Raw genomic sequence first — 20562 nt, 5'->3', positions numbered from 1 at the left:
TCCCTAGTCCAGGTGTCTCCTACTCCTCTCCCTAGTCCAGGTGTCTCCTACTCCTCTCCCTAGTCCAGGTGTCTCCTACTTCTCTCCCTAGTCCAGGTGTCTCCTACTCCTCTCCCTAACCCAGTTGTCTCCTACTCCTCTCCCTAGTCCAGGTGTATTCTACTCCTCTCCCTAACCCAGGTGTCTCCTCTCCCTAACCCAGGTCTCTCCTACTCCTCTCCCTAGTCCAGGTGTCTCATACTCCTCTCCCTAGTCCAGGTGTCTCATACTCCTCTCCCTAGTCCAGGTGTCTCATACTCCTCTCCCTAGTCCAGGTGTCTCATACTCCTCTCCCTAGTCCAGGTGTCTCATACTCCTCTCCCTATTCCAGGTGTCTCATACTCCTCTCCCTAGTCCAGGTGTCTCATACTCCTCTCCCTAGTCCCGGTGTCTCATACTTCTCTCCCTAGTCCAGGATGTCTCATACTCCTCTCCCTATCCCAGGTGTCTCCTACTCCCTAACCCAGGTGTCTCCTACTCCTCTCCCTAGTCAAGGTGTCTCCTACTCCTCTCCCTAGTCCAGGTGTCTCCTCTCCCTAGTCCAGGTGTCTCCTCTCCCTAGTCCAGGTGTCTCCTCTCCCTAGTCCAGGTGTCTCCTCTCCCTAGTCCAGGTGTCTCCTCTCCCTAGTCCAGGTGTCTCCTCTCCCTAGTCCAGGTGTCTCCTACTCCTCTCCCTAGTCCAGGTGTCTCCTACTCCTCTCCCTAGTCCAGGTGTCTCCTACTCCTCTCCCTAGTCCAGGTGTCTCCTACTCCTCTCCCTAACCCAGGTGTCTCCTACTTTTCTCAATAGTCCAGGTGTCTCCTACTCCTCTCAATAGTCCAGGTGTCTCCTACTCCCTAACCCAGGTGTCTCCTACTCCTCTCCCTAACCCAGGTGTCTCCTACTCCTCTCCCTAGTCCAGGTGTCTTCTACTCCTCTCCCTAGTCCAGGTGTCTCCTACTCCTCTCCCTAGTCTAGGTGTCTCCTACTCCTCTCCCTAGTCCAGGTGTCTCCTACTCCTCTCCCTAGTCCAGGTGTCTCCTACTCCTCTCCCTAGTCCAGGTGTCTCCTACTCCTCTCCCTAGTCCAGGTGTCTCATACTCCTCTCCCTAGTCCAGGTGTCTCATACTCCTCTCCCTAACCCAGATGTCTCCTACTCCTCTCCCTAGTCCAGGTGTCTCCTACTCCCTAACCCAGTTGTCTCCTACTCCTCTCCCTAGTCCAGGTGTATTCTACTCCTCTCCCTAACCCAGGTGTCTCCTCTCCCTAGTCCAGGTGTCTCCTACTCCTCTCCCTAACCCAGGTGTCTCCTACTCCTCTCCCTAGTCCAGGTGTCTCATACTCCTCTCCCTAGTCCAGGTGTCTCATTGCATACTCCTCTCCCTAGTCCAGGTGTCTCATACTCCTCTCCCTAGTCCAGGTGTCTCATACTCCTCTCCCTAGTCCAGGTGTCTCATACTCCTCTCCCTAGTCCAGGTGTCTCATACTCCTCTCCCTATTCCAGGTGTCTCATACTCCTCTCCCTATTCCAGGTGTCTCCTACTCCTCTCCCTAGTCCAGGTGTCTCCTACTCCTCTCCCTAGTCCAGGTGTCTCCTACTCCTCTCCCTAACCCAGGTGTCTTCTACTCCTCTCCCTAGTCCATGTGTCTCCTACTCCCTAGTCCAGGTGTCTCCTACTCCTCTCCCTAGTCCAGGTGTCTCCTACTCCTCTCCCTAGTCCAGGTGTCTCCTACTCCTCTCCCTAGTCCAGGTGTCTCCTACTCCTCTCCCTAGTCCAGGTGTCTCCTACTCCTCTCCCTAGTCCAGGTGTCTCCTACTCCTCTCCCTAGTCCAGGTGTCTCCTACTCCTCTCCCTAGTCCAGGTGTCTCCTCTCCCTAGTCCAGGTGTCTCCTCTCCCTAGTCCAGGTGTCTCCTACTCCTCTCCCTAGTCCAGGTGTCTCCTACTCCTCTCCCTAGTCCAGGTGTCTCCTACTCCTCTCCCTAGTCCAGGTGTCTCCTACTCCTCTCCCTAACCCAGGTGTCTTCTACTCCTCTCCCTAGTCCAGGTGTCTCCTACTCCCTAGTCCAGGTGTCTCCTACTCCTCTCCCTAGTCCAGGTGTCTCCTACTCCTCTCCCTAGTCCAGGTGTCTCCTACTCCTCTCCCTAGTCCAGGTGTCTCCTACTCCTCTCCCTAGTCCAGGTGTCTCCTACTCCTCTCCCTAGTCCAGGTATCTCCTACTCCTCTCCCTAGTCCAGGTGTCTCCTACTCCTCTCCCTAGTCCAGGTGTCTCCTACTCCTCTCCCTAGTCCAGGTGTCTCCTACTTCTCTCCCTAGTCCAGGTGTCTCCTACTTCTCTCCCTAGTCCAGGTGTCTCCTACTCCTCTCCCTAACCCAGTTGTCTCCTACTCCTCTCCCTAGTCCAGGTGTATTCTACTCCTCTCCCTAACCCAGGTGTCTCCTCTCCCTAACCCAGGTCTCTCCTACTCCTCTCTCTAGTCAAGGTGTCTCCTACTCCTCTCCCTAGTCCAGGTGTCTCCTCTCCCTAGTCCAGGTGTCTCCTCTCCCTAGTCCAGGTGTCTCCTCTCCCTAGTCCAGGTGTCTCCTCTCCCTAGTCCAGGTGTCTCCTCTCCCTAGTCCAGGTGTCTCCTCTCCCTAGTCCAGGTGTCTCCTCTCCCTAGTCCAGGTGTCTCCTCTCCCTAGTCCAGGTGTCTCCTCTCCCTAGTCCAGGTGTCTCCTACTCCTCTCCCTAGTCCAGGTGTCTCCTACTCCTCTCCCTAGTCCAGGTGTCTCCTACTCCTCTCCCTAGTCCAGGTGTCTCCTACTCCTCTCCCTAGTCCAGGTGTCTCCTACTCCTCTCCCTAGTCCAGGTGTCTCCTACTCCTCTCCCTGGTCCAGGTGTCTCCTACTCCTCTCCCTAGTCCAGGTGTCTCCTACTCCTCTCCCTAGTCCAGGTGTCTCCTACTCCTCTCCCTAGTCCAGGTGTCTCCTACTCCTCTCCCTAGTCCAGGTGTCTCCTACTCCTCTCCCTAGTCCAGGTGTCTCCTACTCCTCTCCCTAGTCCAGGTGTCTCCTACTCCTCTCCCTAGTCCAGGTGTCTCCTACTCCTCTCCCTAACCCAGGTGTCTTCTACTCCTCTCCCTAGTCCAGGTGTCTCCTACTCCCTAGTCCAGGTGTCTTCTACTCCTCTCCCTAGTCCAGGTGTCTTCTACTCCTCTCCCTAGTCCAGGTGTCTCCTACTCCTCTCCCTAGTCCAGGTGTCTCCTACTCCTCTCCCTAGTCCAGGTGTCTCCTACTCCTCTCCCTAGTCCAGGTGTCTCCTACTCCTCTCCCTAGTCCAGGTGTCTCCTACTCCTCTCCCTAGTCCAGGTGTCTCCTACTCCTCTCCCTAGTCCAGGTGTCTCCTACTCCTCTCCCTAGTCCAGGTGTCTCCTACTCCTCTCCCTAGTCCAGGTGTCTCCTACTCCTCTCCCTAACCCAGGTGTCTCCTACTCCTCTCCCTAACCCAGGTGTCTCCTACTCCTCTCCCTAGTCCAGGTGTCTTCTACTCCTCTCCCTAACCCAGGTGTCTCCTACTCCCTAACCCAGGTGTCTCCTACTCCCTAACCCAGGTGTCTCCTACTCCTCTCCCTAGTCCAGGTGTCTCCTACTCCTCTCCCTAACCCAGGTGTCTCCTCTCCCTAGTCCAGGTGTCTCATACTCCTCTCCCTAGTCCAGGTGTCTCCTACTCCTCTCCCTAGTCCAGGTGTCTCCTACTCCTCTCCCTAGTCCAGGTGTCTCCTACTCCTCTCCCTAACCCAGGTGTCTCCTCTCCCTAGTCCAGGTGTCTCCTACTCCCTAACCCAGGTGTCTCCTACTCCTCTCCCTAGTCCAGGTGTCTCATACTCCTCTCCCTAGTCCAGGTGTCTCCTACTCCTCTCCCTAGTCCAGGTGTCTCCTACTCCTCTCCCTAACCCAGGTGTCTCCTCTCCCTAGTCCAGGTGTCTCCTACTCCTCTCCCTAGTCCAGGTGTCTCCTACTCCCTAACCCAGGTGTCTCCTACTCCTCTCCCTAGTCCAGGTGTCTCCTACTCCTCTCCCTAACCCAGGTGTCTCCTCTCCCTAGTCCAGGTGTCTCCTACTCCTCTCCCTAGTCCAGGTGTCTCCTACTCCCTAACCCAGGTGTCTCCTACTCCTCTCCCTAGTCCAGGTGTCTCATACTCCTCTCCCTAGTCCAGGTGTCTCCTCTCCCTAGTCCAGGTGTCTCCTCTCCCTAGTCCAGGTGTCTCCTCTCCCTAGTCCAGGTGTCTCCTCTCCCTAGTCCAGGTGTCTCCTCTCCCTAGTCCAGGTGTCTCCTCTCCCTAGTCCAGGTGTCTCCTCTCCCTAGTCCAGGTGTCTCCTCTCCCTAGTCCAGGTGTCTCCTCTCCCTAGTCCAGGTGTCTCCTCTCCCTAGTCCAGGTGTCTCCTCTCCCTAGTCCAGGTGTCTCCTCTCCCTAGTCCAGGTGTCTCCTCTCCCTAGTCCAGGTGTCTCCTCTCCCTAGTCCAGGTGTCTCCTACTCCTCTCCCTAGTCCAGGTGTCTCCTACTCCTCTCCCTAGTCCAGGTGTCTCCTACTCCTCTCCCTAACCCAGGTGTCTCCTCTCCCTAGTCCAGGTGTCTCCTACTCCTCTCCCTAGTCCAGGTGTCTCCTACTCCTCTCCCTAGTCCAGGTGTCTCCTCTCCCTAGTCCAGGTGTCTCCTCTCCCTAGTCCAGGTGTCTCCTACTCCTCTCCCTAGTCCAGGTGTCTCCTACTCCTCTCCCTAACCCAGGTGTCTCCTCTCCCTAGTCCAGGTGTCTCCTACTCCTCTCCCTAGTCCAGGTGTCTCCTCTCCCTAGTCCAGGTGTCTCCTCTCCCTAGTCCAGGTGTCTCCTCTCCCTAGTCCAGGTGTCTCCTCTCCCTAGTCCAGGTGTCTCCTACTCCTCTCCCTAACCCAGGTGTCTCCTCTCCCTAGTCCAGGTGTCTCCTACTCCTCTCCCTAGTCAAGGTGTCCCAGACCAAAGCAGTTACCTTCCAATGTTGTTTCATCGTCATTTGTCAATGCATTGTGACCCGGTATCAATGTGGAAAATACTTTGGATTTGAAAAATGTTATCAACGAGCTCTGTTTTAAAACAGCGTTGTAAACATTGATATTAGGGTAAACTTCAAATGACATACACTGCATATAAAAAGGTAGGTTGACAATGTGTTTCACCTTTATTTAACCAGGTAGGCCAGTTAAAAACAAATTCTCATTTACAACTGCGACCTGACCAAGATAAAGCAAAGCAGTGCGACACAAACAATTGAGTTACACATTGAATAAACAAACAAACTGTCAATAACAATATTTAAAAAATCTATATACATTGTGTGAAAATGAAGTAAGATTAGGGAGCTAAGGCAATAAATAGGCCGTAGTGGCGAAGTAATCACAATTTAGCAATTAAACACTGGAGTGAATGACATCGCCGAAGTCAAGGATCGGTAGGATAGTCAGTTTTACGACGGTATGTTTGGCAGCATGATTGAAGGATGCTTTGTTGCGAAATAGCCGATTCTAGATTTAATTTTGGATTGGAGATGCTTCATGGGAGTCTGGAAGGAGAGTTTACAGTCTAACCAGACACCTAGGTATTTGTAATTGTTCACATATTCTAAGCCAGAACTGTCCAGAGTAGTGATGCTGGCCGAGCGGGCGGTTGAGGGCAGTGATCGGTTGAAGAGCATGCATTTAGTTTTACTTGCATTTAAGAGTTGTAAAGTTGTATGGCATTGAATCTTGTCTGGAGGTTAGTTAACACAGTGTCCAAAGAAGGCCCAGAAATGTTTCAGAATGGTGTCGTCTACGTTGGGGTTGATCAGAGAATCACCAGCAGCAAGAGCAACATCATTGATGTATACAGAGAAAAGAGTCGGCCCGAGGATTGAACCCTGTGGCACACCCATGGAGACTGCCAGAAGTCCGGACAACAGGCCCTCCGATTTGACACACTGAACTCTGCCTGAGAAGTAGTTGGTGAACCAGGCAAGGCAATCATTTGAGAAACCAAGGCTGTTGAGTCTGCCAATAAGAATGTGGTGATTGACAGAGTCGAAAGCCTTGGCCAGATCTATGAATATGGCTGCACAGTATTGTACTTTATCAATGCCGTTTATGATATCGTTTAGGACCATGAGCGTGGCTGAGGTGCACCCATGTCCAGCTCAGAAACCAGATTGCATAGCGGAGAAGGTACGGTGGGATTCAAAATGACCGGTGATCTGTTTGTTAACTTGGCTTTCGAAGACCTTAGAAAGGAAGGGTAGGATAGATATAGGTCTGTAACAGTTTGGGTCTGGAGTGTCTCCCCTGCTGCAGCTTTCCAAGCTTTGGGGATCTCAGACGATACGAAAGAAAGGTTGAACAAGCTAGTAATAGAGGTTGCAACAATTGCGGTGGATAATTTTAGAAAGAGAGGGTCCAGATTGCCTAGCCCAGCTGATTTGTGTGTAAAATCTAGGGCATAGCCATGCAATTTCTTTAGGAAACATTGGCAGTAGGACGGCCATACTGAAGAGCTCAGTGATTTTCAATGTGGCACCGTCATGTAATGGCACCGTCATATGATGCCACCTGTCCGACAAGTCAGTTTGTCACATTTCTGCCCTGCTAGAGCTGCCCCGCTCAACTGTAGGTGCTGTTATTGTGAAGTGGAAATGTCCAGAAGCATCAACGGCTCAGCCCCGAGGTGGTAGGCCACACAAACGCACGGAACGGGATCGCAGAGTTGTGAAGCATATAAAAATGATCTGTCCTTGGTTGCAACACTCACTACTGAGGTCCAAACTGCCTCTGCCAAATTTGTGGCAGCGGTTTTTTATTTTACCAGGAAAGTTGACTGAGAACACATTCTCATTTACAGCAATGACCTTGGGAATAGTTACTGGAGGGGGGATGAATGAGACAATTGTAAGCTGGGGATGATTAGGTGACCATGATGGTCAGATTGGGAATTTAGCCAGGACACCAGGGTTAACACCCCTGATATTACAATGAGTGCACCCATTTAAAAATACCATACAAAAGACAGCACCCTACACAGGGCAATCTGGATTTTTTTATTTTAGACCAGAGGAATGGGAGCCTCCTATTGGCCCTTCAATTCCACTTCCAGTAACATCTGGTCTCCCATCCAGGGATTGACCAGAACCAACCCTGCTTAGCTCCAGAAGCAAGCCAGCAGTGGAATGCAGGGTGCTATGCTGCTGACCAGAACCAACCCTGCTTGACTTCAGAAGCAAGCCAGCAGTGTAATGCAGGGTGGTATGCTGCTGACCAGAACCAACCCTGCTTAGCTTCAGAAGCAAGCCAGCAGTGGAATGCAGGGTGGTATGCTGCTGACCAGAACCATCCCTGCTTAGCTTCAGAAGCAAGCCAGCAGTGTAATGCAGGGTGGTATGCTGCTGACCAGAACCAACCCTGCTTAGCTTCAGAAGCAAGCCAGCAGTGTAATGCAGGGTGGTATGCTGCTGACCAGGACCATCCCTGCTTAGCTTCAGAAGCAAGCCAGCAGTGGAATGCAGGGTGGTATGCTGCTGACCAGAACCATCCCTGCTTAGCTTCAGAAGCAAGCCAGCAGTGTAATGCAGGGTGGTATGCTGCTGGCCCTTGCTTCCAGACTTGGGAAGGCCCTTCTTTTTCAACATGAAAATGCCTTTTGTGCACAAAGTGAGGTCCATACAGAAATGGTATGGTTTGTTGAGATCGTTGTGGAAGAACTTGACTGGCCTGCACAGAGCCCTGACCTCAACCCCATCGAACACCTTTGGGATGAATTGGAATGTCGACTGTGAGCCAGGCCTAATTGCCCAACATCAGTGCCCAACCTCACTAACTAACTTGTGGTTGAATGGAAGCTCACACAGTGGAAAGCCTTCCCAGAAGAGTAGAGGCTGTTATAGCAGCAAAGGGGGGAACAACTCAATATGAATTCCCATGATATTGGAATGAGATGTTCGACGAGCAGGTGTCAACATACTTTTGGTCATAACCTGATTAACAAGTCGTCCAATCAATCGAATTTCAACATAATTGGCAGAACTATGTATTAGGTTGAAATTGCTTTGAAAATTACACATAGAAAATTATATATTAAAAATATTTTTATTCCTATATTCAATATATACACTGAGTATAACAAACATTAGGAAAAGCCCGCAGAACAGCCTCAATTGATCAGGGCAAGGACTCCACAGGGTGTCAAAATCGTTTCATTGGGATCCTGGCCAACATTGACTCCAAAGCTTCACACAGTTGTGTTAAATTGGCTGGATTTCCTTTAGGTGATGGGCCATTCATGAAACACACGGGAAACTGTTGAGCATCAAAGAAACAGCAGCGATGTCATTCTTGACACAAACTATTTTCTTTAACTAGGCAAGTCAGAACAACAAATTCTTATTTACAATGATGGCCTACCCCGGCCAAACCCTACGATGCTGGGCCAATTGTGTGCCGCCCTATGGGACTCGGTAGGACACTGAGATGCAGTGACTTACTTGGGAGCCCCAAGTGGCCTACTACCATCCCCCAAACTGGTGCGCCTGGCACCTACTACCATCCCCCGTTCAAAGGCACTTCAATTTTTTGTCTAGTCCATTTACACTCTGACACACCATCCATGTCTCAATTATCTCAAGGCTTAAAAATCATTCTATAACCTCTCTCCTCTCCTTCCTTTAAAGTAACCGAAGTGCATTTAACCGGTGACATCTGTCTGTAAACAATTGTTGGAAAAATGACTTGTGTCATGCACAAAGTAGATGTCCTAACCGACTTGCCAAAACTATAGTTTGTTAACAATGCATTTGTGGAGTGGTGGAAAAACAAGTTTTACTGACTCCAACCTAAGTGTATGTACATTTCCTACTTCAACTGTATATCAGTTGGTAGTGCAACGCCAGGGTTCGATTCACACATAGGACCCGTATTAAACTGAGTGCCTCTGTCCAGTGTCTGTGTTATATCAGTTGGTAGCGCAACGCCAGGGTTCGATTTACACGTAGGACCCGTATTAAACTGAGTTCCTCTGTCCAGTGTCTGTGTTCTTTTACCCATCTTTATCTTTTCTTTTTTATTGGCCAGTCTGCGATACGGCTTTTTCTTTGCAACTCTGCAAACTCTGCATCTGCATAAACTTCCGACTTCAACTGTACATATACTAAAACCAAATACTTTTAGACTTTTACTCAAGTAGTATTTTTCTGGGTGACGTCCACTTTTATTTGAGTCATTTTCTATTAAGCTATCTTTACTTTTACTACAGTATGACAATTGGATACTTTTTTCACCTCTGACCCTGCTTAGCTAGGAAACAAGCTGTGTTTGATTCAGTGGAGTTATCATGTCAACTCATTTAGACATTGATCATCTTCCATACTCATTTGCGTAGACTACCTAAATAACATTAAATAGTTGAAAGTAACTCCTCTAATCTTTCTTACACAAGCTGTATGTGAAAGTACATTTGCAGTGAGGTAGGGTTTATGTAGGCTACATTGACATCTGATTTGCCCAAAGGATTGTTATTAAAATTATTTCTCCGTAGTCTACGCAAATAATCAGAGGTTCCTTCAGTATCGGCCAACATTGTGATCTCCGGGGAATAAGGTGGGCTCTGCTATTCCTGTCATTTGTGGGGGGCGAGTTAGAGGAGCCCCTGATGGGGCAATGCTTGGGCTGAGGGCTCCGGCTCGAAATGGACAACAGCCATCAACCATTATTATGGGAAGCTCCTTGGTTACATCGGTGGATGAAATACCCGTCACTTTGTTTTCCTGGAGGTATTGGAGTTATCAGAAGTCATGCCCACCATCAAGAAAAAGATTCCTGCTCTGAAAACAGTTTTGTTGCATATTGGTTCTAATGATATTATGTGTGTGAAATCTGTAAAGCTAAGTGACAATTTCTTGGAGAATGCACAGGAATTAGCAGGACAAATAATTGTCTCAGCCCAAATCCATCTCGTTGAGTGTTTTAGCTGTCTTTGGTCTCTTCACCAGTGGTTAATGCTTCTGACCAAGGACTTGGGTATGTCCTTCGCTGACAATTTTGACTCCTTCTGGAATGGGCCAGGCTACTTTGTGGAAGACTGAATTCACCTGGGTGAAAATGGCTCCCAGCTGTTGCAATCAAACTTTGAAAAGGTTCTTGGTAAACTAAATTGAGGTGAGGACAATATTATCATTACATGTAAGTCAGTTTTTACCATCTCCTCTTTGGTCTCTATGAGAGTTCCACATGTTGTATCTGAAAGTGGTGACATGCCAAATGGTGCTAACCAGAGAAATGTAATTGCTATTCCTAATTTTCCGAATAGATATAATCCAATATTTGAGTCTGCTGTTGTTCTGAAATCTCAAAGTAATCTGACTTGTATTGAAACTCTGTATGATTTAAATGCAGAAAAGGTTTGACATTTTTACATTTTAATATTTGTAGTTTATTACCCAAAATTGATAATTTCAAGATCTGGGCCTCTCAGAAAGACCTTGATATTTTTATTGTATCCAAAATAAAAATTTGAAGGTCTGATATCATTATTACTGAAACAGGACCCAAGTGCTATATATAAAGATCCAGTCCATTTAAAAAATTGGAGACCTCTTACACTTCAGTGTTGTGATGCAAAAATCCTAGCAAAATGCTTGGCGCATAGAATTAAAAGGAATTGTCAGATATTATTCATCCTAATCAGACAGGTTTTTTACATGGACGATACATTGAAAATAATATAAGACAAGTACTGGAAACAATATAATATACTACGAAATATTAACTGATCATAGCTGATTTTGAAAAGGCTTTTGATAAAGTACGACTGGACTTTATATATAAATGCCTAGAAGATTTCAATTTTGGGGAATCTCTTATAAAATCGGGTGAAGTTATGTATAGGAACCCTAGGTATAAAATAGTAAATAATGGCTATATCTCAGAAAGTTTGAAACTATCTAGAGGAGTAAAACAAGGTTGTCCACCATCTGTATATACAGTGGGGTATATACAAATCTGTCGTTCTGCCTCTGAACAGGCAGTTAACCCACTGTTCCTAGGCAGTCATTGAAAATAAGAATTTGTTCTTAACTGACTTGCCTAGTTTAAAGAAAAGGGTAAAAAAAATTGGTACAGTACCTATGGTAAAAATTACAGACCTCTACATGCTTTGTAAGTAGGAAAACCTGCAAAATCGGCAGTGTATCAAATACTTGTTCTCCCCACTGTATATTTATTATTGCCATTGCTATTAAAATTAGATACAACAATAATATTCAGGGATTAGAAATTATTGTCTTAAAAACTAAAGTGTCATTGTGTCACGTCCTGACCATAGTAAGCTGTTTTTCTCTGTGTTGGTTGGGGCGTTATTGGTGACTTGGGTGGGTCATCTAGGTGAATTTGTACTTCTATGTTGGCCTGGTATGGTTCCCAATCAGAGACATATGTTTATCGTTGTCTCTGATTGGGGATCATATTTAGGCAGCCATTTCCCCTTTGTGTTTCGTGGGATCTTGTTCATTCATTAAAAGAGAATGTACGCACACAACGCTGTGCCTTGGTCTCATTCTAACGAAGGACGTGACAGAAGATCCCGCCAACAAAGGACAAAGCAGTGTGCCCAGAAGGAGGAAGGATCATGGACTTGGGAAGAGATCCTGGATGGGAAGGGATCATGGACTTGGAAGGAAATCCTGGCAGGACAGGATCACCTTCCGTGGCGAGAGTCGCCTAGGAGCATGAGAGGAAAGCAGCGACGTCAGGGAGGAAGGCCACAGAAACCCCAATACATTTTTTGGGGGGGGGGCACATGGAGCCAGTCAGGGAGTCGAGTGAGGAGCTGGCGCAAGATTCCCGAGAGAGGTGCTGGCGTTGAGAGCGCTGCAGAGTGGGCGTGCTGAGGTGCGTGTCATCAGCCCGGTGCCACCGGTACCGCACCCATGCATCAGGTCTCCAGTGTGCCTTCATAGCCCAGTGTGTCCTATGCTAGCTTCCCGCACTTGCCTGGCTGGAGTGAGTATCCAGTCAGGAAGGGTTGTGCCAGCTCTGCGCTCTAGACCTCCAGTGCGCCTTCAAATTCCAGTGCGTCGTGTGCCTCCTCTCCTCACTCGCCCTGAGGTGCGTGTCATCAGCCCAGTGCCACCTGTACTGGTCCCACACATCAGGTCTCCAGTGCGCCTCCACAGTCCAGTACGTCCTGTGCCTCTTCGCCGCACTCGCCCTGAGGTGCGTGAAATCAGCCCGGTGACACCTGTGCCGGTCCCACGCATCGGGCCCCCAGTGCGCCTCCACAGTCCAGAGCTTCCCGGCGACAGTTCCCAGTCCGGAGCTTCCCGGCGACAATTCACAGTCCGGAACCTCCAACTACTTTTCTTAGTCCGGAAACTCCAATGACGGTCCGCAGTCCGGAACCTCCAGAGAGACGGTCCGCAGTCCGGAACCTCCAGAGAGACGGTCCGCAGTCCGGAACCTCCTGAGACGGTCCGCAGTCCGGAACCTCCTGCGACGGTCCGCAGTCCGGAACCTCCTGAGACGGTCCGCAGTCCGGAACCTCCTGAGACGGTCCGCAGTCCGGAACCTCCTGAGACGGTCCGCAGTCCGGAACCTCCTGAGACGGTCCGCAGTCCGGAACCTCCTGAGACGGTCCGCAGTCCGGAACCTCCTGAGACGGTCCGCAGTCCGGAACCTCCTGAGACGGTCCGCAGTCCGGAACCTCCTGAGACGGTCCGCAGTCCGGAACCTCCTGAGACGGTCCGCAGTCCGGAACCTCCTGAGACGGTCCGCAGTCCGGAACCTCCTGAGACGTCTGCAGTCCGGAGCCTCCTGAAACGATCTGCAGTCCGGAGCCTCCAGCGACAGTCGGTGATCCCGAGGCTCCAGCGACAGTCGGCGGTCCAGAGCCTCCAGTAAAGGTCGGCAGTCCAGAGCCTTCAGCAGGGGTTCTTAGTCCAGAGCCTCCTGCGACGATCTACGGTCCGGTGCCTCCAGCGACGACCCACGGTCCGGAGCTTCCAGCGATGCGACCCGCACCGGCACCGACGCCCTGCGTCATCCATCATAGATTCCCACCCGGACCCTCCCCTATTGAGTCAGGTTTTGCAGTCAGAGTTCGCACCTTTGGGGGGGGTACTGTCACACCCTGACCATAGTAAGCTGGTTTTTCTCTGTGTTGGTTGGGGCGTGATGGTGACTTGGGTGAGTCATCTAGGTGAATTTGTACTTCTATGTTGGCCTGATATGGTTCCCAATCAGAGACAGCTGTTTATCGTTGTCTCTGATTTGGGATCATATTTAGGCAGCCATTTCCCCTTTGTGTTTCGTTGGATCTTGACTATGTGTAGTTGCCTGTCAGCACTATTTTGTATAGCTTCACATTTCGTTTGTTCATTTTGTTGGTTTGTTCGGTGTTTATTCATTAAAAGAGAATGTACGCATACAACGTAGAGGTCTCATTCTAACGACGGACGCTGATGATTTATGTTCTTTTAAAACTACAATCAGAATTTCTCCACGGCCTCATTGAAGACCTAGACACTTTTGCTATAATCTCTGGATTAAAACCAATTATGATGAGTGTCCTATATTACGTATTGGATCATACAAAAATGCCAATTTTACATTACTCTGTAGTTTACCAATTAAATGGTCTGACAGAGATGTGGACACACTCGGTATACAAATCCCAAAATTAAGAATAAATACATTTTTATAGAAAGTTGGCAAAAATAGGTAAAACTTTGCTACCATGGAAAGGAAAATACCTGTCTATTTGTGGAAAAATCACCCTGATTATCTCTTTAGACATATCACAGTTTATCTATTTTATTAGGGTTTTGCCTACACTTAGTGACATGCTTTTTAAACTATATGAACAAAAAATATTCAATTTAATTTGGAATGGCAAACCAGACAAAATTAAAAGGGCCTATTTATATAACAAATATGAATTCTTAGGGCAGAAATTATTAAATATTAAAGCATTAGACCTCTCACGAAAGGCATCAGTCATACAAAAAGTTATACTTAAATCCAAACTGGTTCTCTAGTAAATTAGTAGGAATTTCTCCTCCCATGTTCAAGAATGGCCTTTTTCCCCTAATTCAGATTACAACTGCTCGTTTCAGGTGTTTGAAAAGCAATTGGTTATTGCGCTTTGGGAAGTTCGCCAGTTCAATTAAGGTTGTCCCGTTGGGTTGCAAACACCCGGTGTTGAAACAGGTAATGTCATTTCGGCGACAGCTGTTTATGTTTTTGGACTCACCGGAGCAGACTTTAGAGTTATCGTTTAAATGTGGGTCACATGGGTCATGTGGGGGGGGTTAGCCAAAGGCTTAGCCTTTTTTTTTAAGAGCGAAGCTTACTGGTTTCTCTGTGCCAGGTGTAATGAAGGGTCCCACAATAGCACTGTCTGCGTATGCAGATGACGTGACAGTTTTTATTACAGGGGGTGAAGATGTGAGGTTCTCTCAAACGCTTTAACTTGTTGACGCTACCCATTCCGGTAGCGGGATAATTGTCATCAGCAACCACTGAATAGCATAGTGCCACAGTCAAATAAAATTACAAAAAAAATATTCATATTCATGAAATCACAAGTGCAATATAGGAAAACACAGCTTAGCCTTTTGTTAATCCACCTGTCGTCTCAGATTTTGAAAATATGCTTTACAGCGAAAGCAATCCAAGTGTTTGTGTAAGTTTATCGATAGCATAACATAACATTATGTACACTAAGCATTAAGTAGCTAGGTCACGGAAATCAAAAAAACAATCAAAAAAATGGTTTACCTTTGATGGTCTTCAGATGTTTTCACTCACGAGACTCCCAGTTACACAATAAATGTTCCTTTTGTTCCATAAAGATTATTTTTATACCCAAAATACCGAGGTGTGATATCCGGCGCCGACAGAGATGGCCGCCTCGCTTCGCGTTCCTAGGAAACTATGCAGTTTTTTGTTTTTTTACGTGTTATTTCTTACGTTAGTACCCCAGGACATCTTAGGTTTCATTACATACAGTCGAGAAGAACTACTGAATATAAGATCAGCGTCAACTCACCATCAGTACGACCAAGAATATGTTTTTCGCGACGTGGATCCTGTGTTCTGCCTTACAAACAGGACAACGGAGGGGATCCCATGCAGCGACCCAAAAAAACGACTCAGAAAAAGAGGGAAACGAGGCGGTCTTCTGGTCAGACTCTGGAGACGGGCACACCGTGCACCACTCCCTAGCATTCTTCTTGCCAATGTCCAGTCTCTTGACAACAAGGTTGTTGAAATCCGAGCAAGGGTAGCATTCCAGAGGGACATCAGAGACTAACGTTCTTTGCTTCACGGAAACATGGCTCACTGGAGAGACGCTATCCGAGGCGGTGCAGCCAACGGGTTTCTCCACGCATCGCGCCGACAGAAACAAACATCTTTCTGGTAAGAAGAGGGGCGGGGGCGTATGCCTTATGGCTAACGAGACATGGTGTGATGAAAGAAACATACAGGAACTCAAATCCTTCTGTTCACCTGATTTAGAATTCATCACAATCAAATGTAGACCGCATTATCTACCAAGAGAATTCTCTTCGATTATAATCACAGCCGTATATATCCCCCCCCCAAGCAGACACATCGATGGCTCTGAACGAACTTTATTTAACTCTTTGCAAACTGGAAACCATTTATCCGGAGGCTGCATTCATTGTAGCTGGGGATTTTAACAAGGCTAATCTGAAAACAAGACTACCTAAATTTTATCAGCATATTGATTGCGCAACCAGGGGTGGAAAGACCTTGGATCATTGTTACTCTAACTTCCGCGACGCATATAAGGCCCTGCCCCGCCCCCCTTTCGGAAAAGCTGACCACGACTCCATTTTGTTGATCCCTGCCTACAGACAGAAACTAAAACAAGAGGCTCCCACGCTGAGGTCTGTCCAACGCTGGTCCGACCAAGCTGACTCCACACTCCAAGACTGCTTCCATCACGTGGACTGGGAGATGTTTCATGTTGCGTCAGATAACAATATTGAGGAATACGCTGATTCGGTGTGCGAGTTCATTAGAACATGCGTTGAAGATGTCGTTCCCATAGCAACGATTAAAACATTCCCTAACCAGAAACCGTGGATTGATGGCAGCATTCGCGTGAAACTGAAAGCGCGAACCACTGCTTTTAATCAGGGCAAGGTGTCTGGTAACATGACCGAATACAAACAGTGCAGCTATTCCCTCCGCAAGGCTATCAAACAAGCTAAGCGTCAGTACAGAGACAAAGTAGAATCTCAATTCAATGGCTCAGACACAAGAGGCATGTGGCAGGGTCTACAGTCAATCACGGACTACAGGAAGAAATCCAGCCCAGTCACGGACCAGGATGTCTTGCTCACAGGCAGACTAAATAACTTTTTTGCCCGCTTTGAGGACAATACAGTGCCACTGACACGGCCTGCAACGAAAACATGCTGTCTCTCCTTCACTGCAGCCGAGGTGAGTAAGACATTTAAACGTGTTAACCCTCGCAAGGCTGCAGGCCCAGACGGCATCTCCAGCCGCGCCCTCAGAGCATGCGCAGACCAGCTGGCCGGTGTGTTTACGGACATATTCAATCAATCCCTATACCAGTCTGCTGTTCCCACATGCTTCAAGAGGGCCACCATTGTTCCTGTTCCCAAGAAAGCTAAGGTAACTGAACGACTACCGCCCCGTAGCACTCACTTCCGTCATCATGAAGTGCTTTGAGAGACTAGTCAAGGACCATATCACCTCCACCCTACCTGACACCCTAGACCCACTCCAATTTGCTTACCGCCCAAATAGGTCCACAGACGATGCAATCTCAACCACACTGCACACTGCCCTAACCCATCTGGACAAGAGGAATACCTATGTGAGAATGCTGTTCATCGACTACAGCTCGGCATTTAACACCATAGTGCCCTCCAAGCTCGTCATCAAGCTCAAGACCCTGGGTCTCGACCCCGCCCTGTGCAACTGGGTACTGGACTTCCTGACGGGCCGCCCCCAGGTGGTGAGGGTAGGCAACAACATCTCCTCCCCGCTGATCCTCAACACTGGGGCCCCACAAGGGTGCGTTCCTCTCCTGTACTCCCTGTTCACCCACGACTGCATGGCCACGCACGCCTCCAACTCAATCATCAAGTTTGCGGACGACACAACAGTGGTAGGCTTGATTACCAACAACGACGAGACGGCCTACAGGGAGGAGGTGAGGGCCCTCGGAGTGTGGTGTCAGGAAAATAACCTCACACTCAACGTCAACAAAACTAAGGAGATGATTGTGGACTTCAGGAAACAGCAGAGGGAACACCCCCCTATCCACATCGATGGAACAGTAGTTGAGAGGGTAGCAAGTTTTAAGTTCCTCGGCATACACGTCACAGACAAACTGAATTGGTCCACTCACACAGACAGCATCGTGAAGAAGGCGCAGCTGCGCCTCTTCAACCTCAGGAGGCTGAAGAAATTCGGCTTGTCACCAAAAGCACACAAACTTCTACAGATGCACAATCGAGAGCATCCTGGCGGGCTGTATCACCGCCTGGTACGGCAACTGCTCCGCCCACAACCGTAAGGCTCTCCAGAGGGTAGTGAGGTCTGCACAACGCATCACCGGGGGCAAACTACCTGCCCTCCAGGACACCTACACCACCCGATGTTACAGGAAGGCCATAAAGATCATCAAGGACATCAATCACCCGAGCCACTGCCTGTTCACCCCGCTATCATCCAGAAGGCGAGGTCAGTACAGGTGCATCAAAGCTGGGACAGAGAGACTGAAAAACAGCTTCTATCTCAAGGCAATCAGACTGTTAAACAGCCACCACTAACATTGAGTGGCTGCTGCCAACACACTGACACTGACTCAACTCCAGCCACTTTAATAATGGGAATTGATGGGAAATGATGTAAATATATCACTAGCCACTTTAAACAATGCTACCTTATATAATGTTACTTACCCTACATTATTCATCTCTTATGCATACGTATATACTGTACTCTATATCATCGACTGCATCCTTATGTAATACATGTATCACTAGCCACTTTAACTATGCCACTTTGTTTACATACTCATCTCATATGTATATACTGTACTCGATACCATCTACTGTATCTTGCCTATGCTGCACTGTACCATCACTCATTCATATATCCTTAGGCCAGGTTGCAGTTGCAAATGAGAACTTGTTCTCAACTAGCCTACCTGGTTAAATAAAGGTGAAATAAAAAATGTACATATTCTTTATCCCCTTACACTGTGTATAAGACAGTAGTTTTGGAATTGTTAGTTAGATTACTTGTTGGTTATTACTGCATTGTCGGAACTAGAAGCACAAGCATTTCGCTACACTCGCATTAACATCTGCTAACCATGTGTATGTGACAAATAACATTTGATTGTCGCGTTATGTTCAGAAATCCACAGGAAAGAGCAGTCACGACACAACGCAGACGTATATTCCAAATAATATCCATAATGTCCACAGAAACATGTCAAACGTTTTTTATAATCAATACTCAGGTTGTTTAAAATATATATTCAATGATATATCAACCGAGTGTGTAGGTTTTTCAATAACAGTGGGAGGAACAATGGCGGCTTTACTCAGTTGCGCAAAACTCACTCTGAGAGCCCCCACCTATCCACTTACGCAATGTGATCCTTCACGCTCATTTTTTAAAATAAAAGCCTTAAACTATGTCTAAAGACTGTTGACACCTTCGGGAAGCCATTGAAAAAAGGAATCTGGTTGATATCCCTTTAAATGGAGGATAGGCATGCATAGGAACAGAGAGGTTTCAAAATAGAAGGCACTTCCTGATTGGATTTTCCTCAGGCCTGCAATATCAGTTACAGACAATATTTTTACAGTTGTTGAAACTTTAGAGTGTTTCCTATCCTAATCTGACAATTGTATGCATATTCTAGTTTCTGGGGCTGAGAAATAGGCAGCTCCGAAGCTGGGGGAGTTCAAGGAGGTGGGAAAGAAGGCCATGTACAGAATATGTGTAAAGGTGTCCCATGCCTCTTCCCTGGAAGGGGTAAAACCGACGAGGTGGGCGGGTGTGCTTGGTCCAGGTGCCTCCCCAAAGGGCTGTTGGCGATCATTATACAAACTGCCTATTGATAAGTGGACATCTGACCTCCAATGGAGGATAATACATGGAGCCATAGCCACTAACATGCAGCTGGTACACCTGGATCCTACTGTTGGGGAGGGGTGTCCATTCTGTGCTGAGTCTGAAACTCTGGCACATCTTTACAGTGTCCCAGGTTGGTTGGGATGATTGACCTGATCACTAATTGGTTCTCAGCATTGGGAGAGGTTCTCTCTCTCTCTACTGAGCCTATTCTACTGAGCCTATTCTACTGAGCCTATTCTACTGAGCCTATTCTACTGAGCCTACTCATTCCACATTTTGGTGTGTTACAGCCTGAATTCAAAATGAATGGAGAAAGAAAACATGTAGATCACCCGTCTACCCACAATACCCCATAATGACAGACTAAACATTTTTTTATGTTTGCACATTTATCGAAAATAAAATACAGAAATGTAATTGACATAAGTATTCACACCCCTGGGTCAATACTTTGTAGAAGCACTTTGAGGACATTATAGCTTTGAGATTTCTTTGGTATCAGCTTTGCACATCTGAATTTGCGGATTTTTTTCCATGCCATATTTTCTCAACCTCTGTTAAGTTAGATGGGGGGCGGCGGTGAACAGCAATCTTCAAGTCTTTCCACAGATTTTCAGTGGGATTCAAGTCTGGGCTTTGACTGGGCAACTCAAGGACTTTCACGTTCTTGTTCTGAAGCCATTCCAGCTTTGCTTTTATTGTATGCTTGGGGTCATTGTCCTGTTGGAATGTAAATCTGCACTCTGAAGCAGGTTCTCATCAAGGATTTGCCTGTATTTGGCTCCATTCATTGTTCCCTCTATCCTTACCAGTCTCCCGGTCTCTGCTGCTGAAAATCATCCCCAAAGCATGATGCTGCCACCATCATGCTTCACAGTAGGGATGATGTTAGACAGGTGATTCAGGTGATTCAGGCCAAATAGTTACATTTCTGTCTCATCAGACCACATAATATTTTGCCTTATGCCGTCAGAGTCTTTCACGTGCCTTTTTGCAAACTCCAGGTGTGCTGTCATGTGCAATTTTCTCAGATGTGGCTTCTGTCTGGCCACTCTCCCATAAAGCCCAGATTGGTGATGCTGAAGAGTCTGTTGTCTTTCTGGCAGGTTCTCCCATATCAGCCAAGGAACTCTGTAGTTCTATCAGAGTGGCCATTGGATTCTTGGTCACCTCCCTGACCAAGGTCCTCTTGCCTGGTTGCTCAGTTTGGTCGGACGGCCAGCTCTAGGCAGAGTCTGGGTAGTTCCATATTTTTTCCATTTCCCAATGATGGAGATCACTGTTCTCTTGGAAAAGTTCAATACTCTAGAAATTGTTTTATACCCTTCCCCAGATATATGCCTCATACTTGAGTAATAGTAA

At 47.7% G+C, this 20562-nt stretch overlaps 1 protein-coding gene across 1 annotated transcript in view; it reads right to left on the bottom strand.

The window, feature by feature from the left end:
- Window positions 1-20562, bottom strand: part of LOC112237564 (nectin-2-like) — a 68282-nt gene that overhangs the window by 47308 nt on the left and 412 nt on the right. The window lies entirely within an intron of this gene.

Source organism: Oncorhynchus tshawytscha, linkage group LG13, assembly GCF_018296145.1.
Source record: "Oncorhynchus tshawytscha isolate Ot180627B linkage group LG13, Otsh_v2.0, whole genome shotgun sequence".
NCBI lineage: Eukaryota > Metazoa > Chordata > Actinopteri > Salmoniformes > Salmonidae > Oncorhynchus > Oncorhynchus tshawytscha.
Note: the sequence above shows the minus strand (reverse complement) of the source record. Positions and strands in the feature narration are given on the sequence as shown.